Here is an 8,630-nt window from a genome sequence, read left to right on the forward strand (position 1 = left end):
TCTCCCGGTGCAAATTCTCTTAGCTGAGTTCCCCTGTCATACAGTCGGCACTGTCGTTCTTGACCTTGGAGCAAATTCTCCTGTGTTAGTTGCCCCAAGGTGTGGAGTTTTGCTCTAAGATCAAGAACGTACTGAATTTCATTTTTACTGTTTGAAGGTCCTTTCTCCCAGGCCTCTCGCATTACATCAAGCACGCCGCGTGGGCGTTGCCCATACAGCAGCTCGAATGGGGAGAAGCCAGTGGAGGCTTGCGGGACCTCTCGTACAGCAAATAAACAGGGGGTCGAGCCATTTATCCCAATTTCTAGAATCATCGTGCACGAACTTACGAATCATGTTTTTGAGGGTTTTATTAAATCGTTCCACCAGGCCATCCGTTTGAAGATGGTATACACTGGTGCGAATCGATTTAATATTTAATAACTCGTACAGTTCGCGTAGTGTTCGTGACATAAATGTTGTGCCTTGATCGCTGAGGATTTCTTTCGGAATCCCCACCTGGGAGATTATTTTGAAGAGTGCCTCCGCAACACTGCGTGCTGAGATGTTGCAAAGAGGCACTGCTTCCGGATATCACGTTGCATAGTCCACTAGGACCAATACAAAGCGTTGTCCGCGTGCTGACCGTTCTAATGGCCCGACGAGGTCCATTCCAATTCTCTCAAAGGGGACCTCGATCAGAGGAAGAGGGCGCAATGGCGCTTTTGGGGTGGCTTGTGGGTTAACCAGCTGGCATTCGCGGCATGCCGCACACCACCTGCGGACATCGTCGCCAATGCCCGGCCAATAGAAACGGGCTATTAGGCGGTTCAGTGTTTTCCTTTCTCCTAGATGACCTGCCATGGGATTATAATGAGCCGCCTGGAATACCATTTCCCGACGGCTCCTTGGAATCAAAAGTTGGGTTGTATCCTCTTTGGTCCGAGTGTCCTGTGTCACTCGATACAACCGCTCATTTATAATTGCAAAATAGGGGTATGAAAGTGCGATGTCAGGCTGGAGTCGTTGACCATCGATGACTCTCACTTGGTCAAAGGCGTGTTTGAGGGTTTCGTCTCACGACTGCTCCAAAGGGAAATCCCCGTCAGGGAATTCCCTGAGAAGGGGAGGGGCTGCAGCCTCTCCCCCTCTCTCTCGTCATCATGACGTGGAGCTGTCGAGGACGGCCCCGGCTCCACCTCCCCTGCCAGAGCATCGCACATCACACATCTCCCTATTTTCACACAGGACCCATCTGCGCAAATTCCCTTTAATAAAACTCTAAAATCAGGCCAATCAGTCCCCAGAATCAGCGGATGGGTGAGGCGGGAACTAACCGCAGCCTCCACTCTATGCTTTTTCCCCCGAAATTTAATTGTCAGGGTCACCACCGGATACTTGTGAATATCCCCGTGTACACACTTCACCTTCACCGTTTTGGATGTGACCAATGCCTCGGGTTGAACCAGGCATTGGTGGATAGTGGTTTGATTACACCCGGTATCCACCAACGCTTGGTGAGTACCCCCCTTGACACTTACCGGTATCCGGTATGCTCCGGCCCGGTCGGGGGCAGCCTGTGGGAGGTCAGAGACCCGCACCACTGTCCCCAGCTCCATCAGAGGGCACTGATCTCAGAAGTGGCTCGGGTCTCCGCACCTCCAGCAGGCCGGCCCAGGCGCTACGCCCGCATTTGCATTGGCGGGCGCCCCTCCCTGAGGGGGAGAGCGGCGGGGCATTGGAGTAGGGGAAAGTGTTGCCTCCCACACCCGGTGGACTGGTCTCAGGGGCTGAGTTCCTCCTCATCTGCGTGGGGCAGGAACGGGACCTGGAGAGAGAGCAGACAAGAGAGAGAGAGGGGAGGGGGAAGAAACAGAGGGAGGAGAGAAAACGTAGGAGGGATCTTCCGCGACTCGGGATCGCCACCATGTGGTCCTCCGCAAGTCAGATGGCTTCCTCCAACGATGCCGGGCGGTGGCACTGGACCCACTCCGCCGTCCCTTTTGGCAGTCGAACTATAAACTGTTCCAGTACCACCTGGTCAATAATTCCCTGGACGTCGCGATCCCCCGCTAGCAGCCATCTTCGGCAGGCGTCATGGAGCCGCTGGGCAAAGGCAAACGGCGTGTGTGTGTCTGGGGTCACGGCTGAGGATGCCCCCTGGCCGAGGAGGCTCCGGATCGCCTGCCGGTCCTCGGCTTGAGCATGCATGAGCTCGACAAACCGGCGGTCTTGATCTTGTCGGAGCTCAAGCAGCGTTTGTTGGTGGTTCTGATGTAGGCTGGCGAGGGCTTGGAGGAACTCCGCCAACTGGGAGGACTCTACGGGACGACCTCCATCCATCTTCGACCCAAACTTCAATCTCCAGTGTAAAAGATGAGGCGAGGAGCAGTTTTTCCTTCGTAAGGTGAGGCTTTATTTTCCCCTCTTGGCGACACCACTTTACAGTTTATCTTCACACACTAAACTGACACTAACACACACAGCTTTCATAAATAAACTTTCACTACTAGAAAAATCCTTGCTCTGGCTCGGCTCTGTCGTATCCAGTCTCTCTCTCGACTGAGTGTTGTGTCGCTCTATTTATGCCGCTCTCCCCGTTCTCACTGAAATTAGAGACAGGTGTTAGACATAATTTAGCTCAGGTGTAAGTGCCCTTACCGCTTTCTTTCTCCGGAGAGATGCTTGACCACACCCCCGCTGCCACATTCTAACATACTATATTTTGCCACAGCCCCTGTAAATCAGATAATCTTTTGAAGTCCATTATGCTCCGCTGTCTGACTGTCATTAAATTGTTGCCGGGATTACATAATGGTTAAACATTCTGTGCATCTTAATTCAGCTCATTTTTAACATGCTTATTGATTTAACACTGATTTAACATTTAAATCTCAGTTATGGATTAATTTTAAACTTGCAGCTGAGGTCATATAACTATTAAATTGACCTACAATTAAACATGAATAACTTTTTAAGAGAACAGTGAATATGCCGTCAGCCCTCTGAGAAACATTTATCATATTATTTATATTTATTATGGCCTGAAATCTTTGGCCATCAGCCGCAATGTATGTTTTCAAATCCAGGGTGCGAGTGCGATGGCTCATCTGGGTGTCAGCGTGATTACCGCTTCCCTGTATACGGGGATACAGGACAACGGCGGTTCTCCCGAGAAGAAATGAGAAAACAGCATTAATTCCTCGGCTGGGTTCCATTCAGACCGCGAGACATCATGACATCGGCTGACCCATCTCACCTTTTCTGCACTTCAAGTGATCAGCGCGACAAAACAACGGAGCTGTGTATAGCGCAAGCACTTGGGCGTAGATAGCACTGATCTTTCAGCACTGTATCCTCGAATATTTCTCTATTACAGAACACAATTTATTTATTGTGTTGCAAGATTTGCAGACGTGGTTATTTTAATGACAGTAGGCAGTAGCAGAAAAATACAGTGAGCAGCAAGATAGATACTGGCATCTTTCACTAAAACACACTGCAGAAAACAAGAATGAAGCAAAGTGAACTTCATGTGTCTGAAATTAATCCGACCATTCAGCTAAACCGGGTTTGTGACAGGACAACGTGCTTCCAGAGCGCCTTTAAACAATTACATTTTTTTTACATCTAAATTTGCCTTTATTATAATCAGCATGTTTAAAGTCGTTCACAAACGGATCGTTTTTGTGAAAATGAATCAAAGATGTCATCATCTCTGGCATAGATGGCAAGGAAAAACAACCAGAAATGTGATATTACTAGTAGTATAGTGGAGTTCTCATGAGAATGTTTCCATTATTTGATATTTATATTCCATTTATAGGCCTACTTAACTTTAGCTAACAGTATTTTAATCTTTACTATTGTGATGTACATTGTTTGTTGTAGGGAGATTTTTACTTTATGGAAAATATAAAAATGGTCCATTCAGACTTTTACATTTTCCACATTTTCTCTCGGGGGATACTCCTGAACCCCCATAATGTATCTTTCTTTAGTCACAAGGCCTGCTATTCCCCTTAGGTATATAAAAATATTAAAACACAAATTCTGGACTGCTGTCATTCAGCTTCAAAACAAACAGTTGATTTTATCTTTTAATTTTCATATCAAAGTGCACTCGGTTGATGAACTTATTCAAATATTTTTATCTTTTGGTAGAATATTCCCCAGACCCCACTACTTTGGCTTTGTCTCTGGGGCCCCAGTGTTATAATCCTTGCCTAATTCTGAAGAGACTGTTTTGACTTTATGATTTTTTCTTTTCTTTTACAAAGTACTATTGCTGCCAACTTGTACATTTCTAATAACTATTTTATAAAATTGATTAAGCATTTCTTATGTCATTTCATAACTACAGTATACTGACTACTGACACCATGTCAGTTATTGTACGGACCTTTGCTGGGAAGGAAATGCAGAGACCGGACCTCTTGGAACTTTAATTGAATACCCCTGGTTTATATCAAATAAAGTTAATATTTATTGCACAAACAGATTAAATATCGTGTGCATGCTAAAAGATCCATGTTTAAATAGAGCAGGGTCATGGAATGACAAACAATCTTTTAGTAGCGTGTATAGGTGGTTATACAAGGGATGAAGTATTCAGAGGCACCTCTGCTAGTCATGCTCATTGATGAGAACTATTTTGCATTTTGCATTGTCATGTAGGACTGTTTGCGGAACACACTGCAAGAGTTAAAATGTTTTATATTTTTGTGTATGTCATTGGCTAAGTTGTGTTCATAGATAAATTGTTTTATGGAGAAATAATGGGTATTCAAAAGCAACATTACACACTCAACGAATTTCCCATTTATTTAACATCAAAGGTGTTTCTTGTCTTCTCAGGTTTATTTGTTTTAGATCTGCATACGAAAAGGTTCATTCATGTTTTACAAAGAAGCGCTTGGTGCAGATGTAACCTGACACCAGTACTCGCTCGCTCTGCAAAGCTTAATAAACTGATCCTATCTGATCATATCCAATTTTTTTGTCTCGCCTGTTTTCACTTAAGACATATTTGACAGTGTTTACAGACTTTTACAGAGTGTGCGTTCCTGCGCTCGTAAAAAAAAAAAAAAAATACAGAGTGTTTTATCTACTTACTATAAACCGCCCTGCAATAATTAACTTTAATTTAATGCTGCTTGTTATTTGTCTTCATGCAGACCAAACTATCATAAATATCATAATAAAATAAATAAAAAATAAACAAATAATTACACCTTCCTACAAGGAAAAGTGCAATGGCACACCACATGATGTTAGACTTCCAACTTGGAAATTCCTACAAAATATTGCACCACTTTTGCCAAGACGCAGAGGCCTGTCATCACACAAACATTCCAAAATCAGAAAGATTCACAAACTTGGTACTACACCTTGGCTTTTATTAAAAAATATCACTCTGTGAAGCAAAGGTTCTGCATTACTTGTTTAACAAACATTTGCAAAGACACGTGTTCTAATCATGCTACATTGTACTCTTTCTATAAGTACCTATAACGCAAATGCGAACATTGCAGCATCATTTATAATATGGTTCCTCTGACATGTCTCTAATAACAGTCTAACACCTGCTAGGCTAACAGGATCATTCCAATTTTGTTTTCTTATAATATTATGACCATCATGCAATGAAATGCCATTATGATAAAACATCAAAGATATCAAGTAGAAAAATCCTACATCCAAGTTTCATGTAACACAGTTACATCATGGTAATCAAAAAAAAATAATATATAAAATATAAAAAAAACACAAAATCATATTTCCAAAATCCAAGTCATGTAAGATGTGTTATAGATGTGACTTTCCTTCTTTTGAGATAACTCCAGTTGATCAATTAATATCTTCTGAAGCAAATTGATAATTATAACTTTTTTAACTTTAAATCGTTGCTTCCGCCTAGCGCTGTATTTCTGTTTGAAATGACCTAACTCTTACATGATGTTCATTCATGTGTTGTATATAAAGCACGTGCTTCCAACTTCTCATGTGAAAGCGCCATTGCGCCTACGTCACTGATACGTCAACTGCAGGGAGGAAACTATTTTTTTAAAGTAAAAAAAACATTTTATTTATCGATTCAGTTTTAACAAACTTATCAACATTGCTTCAGAAGACATTAACTGATCAACTGGAGTCGTGTGGATTACTTTTATGCTGCCTAAATATGACTTTTGGACCATCACACAGCCAGCAGCCTGATGGCACCCATTCACATGCATTGTATAGATAAACTGAGCTGAGATCTGCTTATAAAAATCTTCATTTCGGTTCTGCTGAAGAAGAAAGTCATACACATCTGGGATGGCTTAAAGGTGAGTAAATCATGAGAGGATTTTCATTTGAGGGTGAACTAACCCTTTAACAATGCTGCCATGCTTATTTTGATTTTTTATATTTTCTCCCCTTTTTCTCTGAATTTGGAATGCCCAATTCCCAATGTGCTCTAAGTCCTTGTGGTGGCATAGTGACTCACCTCAATCCAGGTGGCGGAGGACAAGTCTCAGCTGCATCTGAGACTTTCAACCTGTGCATCTTATCACGTGGCTTGTTGAGCACGTTACTGTGGAGATATAGCGCGTGTGGAGGCTTCACGCAATTCTCTGCAACATCCACACACAACTCACCATGCGCCCCACCGAGAGCGAGAACCACATTATAGCGATCACAAGGAGGATTACCCCGTGTGACTCTACCCTCCCTAGCAACCAGGCCAATTTGGTTGCTTAGGAGACCCAGCTGGAGTCACTCAGCACGCCCTAGGATTCGAACTAGCGAACTCCAGGGGTGATAGCCAGCGTCTTTACCTCTGAGCTACCCAGGCCCCCTGCTGTCATGTTTATTTAAAATTAAGATTGTTTATAACAAAACCAGAGTTTTAATACAAAGACACATGACCTCAGTATTTGCAGGGACTCCATTTTCAATATTTTTCACAGAAATTTTTCCAATTTACTCAATGCTGTTCTACCCAGCCTCTCAAATGCTTGTGTCCCCCAGGATACAAAAACCATTGTAGGGGCATCAGAAGAGTTGTTACAGACTCCTGTGACCAGATAAGATTTGATACTTTGAAATGAGCATGGCTATGTTTGAATTATATTGTTTTTATTACAGGTTTGCTGTGAGCCCTTCTCTCTGCTTTTATATGGATGGCTGTCAACTAGGAATTTCTCTTCAGAAATAGATTTATGTAAATATAACTCGGGGACATGAAGAACTGAATATCGCAAGAGCAAAGAACTTGCATTCAGAAATAATTGGTAATTGCAAAGGGAAATCATTTATCTATTATTGTTCTCTGTCCTCCATTTTCAAGGGTAACATTTCTTTATAAAGTACCTACTGTGTGAGGGACAATTTAAAAATCTACTCATACTTATGCTCTTCCTATGGAGCCCTTTCTAAAATAGTTTTGCATACCCTTGCAATATGTGTTCCTTTTCCTTGCAATACACTGACCATGGTTTTAATTTAGTAATATTGGATTAACCATGGTTAATCTTGTGGTGATGGTGTATCTAAAAATACCATGGTTAAACTATGGTTTCTGTGGTAAAACCATTGAACCAAGCTGAAGCTTTAGCCAAAGCTGTTGTAAAAGTGCATAGTAATGATAATATTCCAGTTAATATGAGAAGGTATAGAGAGAGCTGTTTAAGAGACAATCCAGACTTATTATCTCATAGGGGACCTTCAGGAAGTTCATTAGATATTGAGTTTACATTTTATGAGCTAAAAAGGGCTATTATTGGAGCTAAGCAAACTTCTCAAGGGAAGGACCATGTGTGTTATGAAATGGTAAAACACCTTTCAGATACATCGATATACATATTGTTACGCCTTTTTAAAAAGATCTGGAAAAAAGGGATTCTACCGACTAATTGGAAACATGGGATAGTTATCCCAGTTGCAAAACCAGGAAAAGACCATTCAGTAGCTTCTAGTTATAGGCCCATTGCCTTAACGTCTAATCTGTGCAAAATTATGGAGAGAATGGTTATTTTTAGATTAAATCGTGCTGGAAAGCAAAGGATATTTTTCTCCTTTCCAGAGTGGGTTTCGGAAAGGTCAGAACACTATGGATGCGGTTTTATGTTTAGAGTCTGACATCAGGAAGGCTCAAGTTAACAAGGAAGTTTTAGTAGGGGTATTTCTTGACGTGGAGAAAGCCTATGATATGATATGGAAAGAGGGGATTCTAATTAAACTGGATAAGATGGGTATTGGAGGGAGAATGTTTAACTGGTTTCATAGTTTCCTTTTTGACAGATCTATTCAAGTCAGGGTGGGATCATCATATTCCAAAACATATTATATCAAACATGGTACTCCTCAAGGTAGTGTGTGTAGCCCCATCCTATTTAATGTAATGATTAATGACATCTTTTCCCAGATTGGTGCAGGAGTTGAAAAGTCTTTGTTTGCGGATGATGGAGCACTGTGGAAGAGAGGAAGGGAATGTTTCGTATGTGGCTAAAAGTATGCAGAGTGCAATTAATGAGGTGGAAAAATGGACTCATAAATGGGGACTTCGTTTATCAGTGTTGAAAACACAGGTTATTTGTTTTTCAAAAAAGAGAGAATGTCCTAGTGGAAGTTTACGGCTATATGGCAAACCTTTAGAACAAGTG

Source organism: Myxocyprinus asiaticus, chromosome 32 (assembly GCF_019703515.2).
Source record: "Myxocyprinus asiaticus isolate MX2 ecotype Aquarium Trade chromosome 32, UBuf_Myxa_2, whole genome shotgun sequence".
NCBI classification, from domain to species: Eukaryota; Metazoa; Chordata; class Actinopteri; order Cypriniformes; family Catostomidae; genus Myxocyprinus; species Myxocyprinus asiaticus.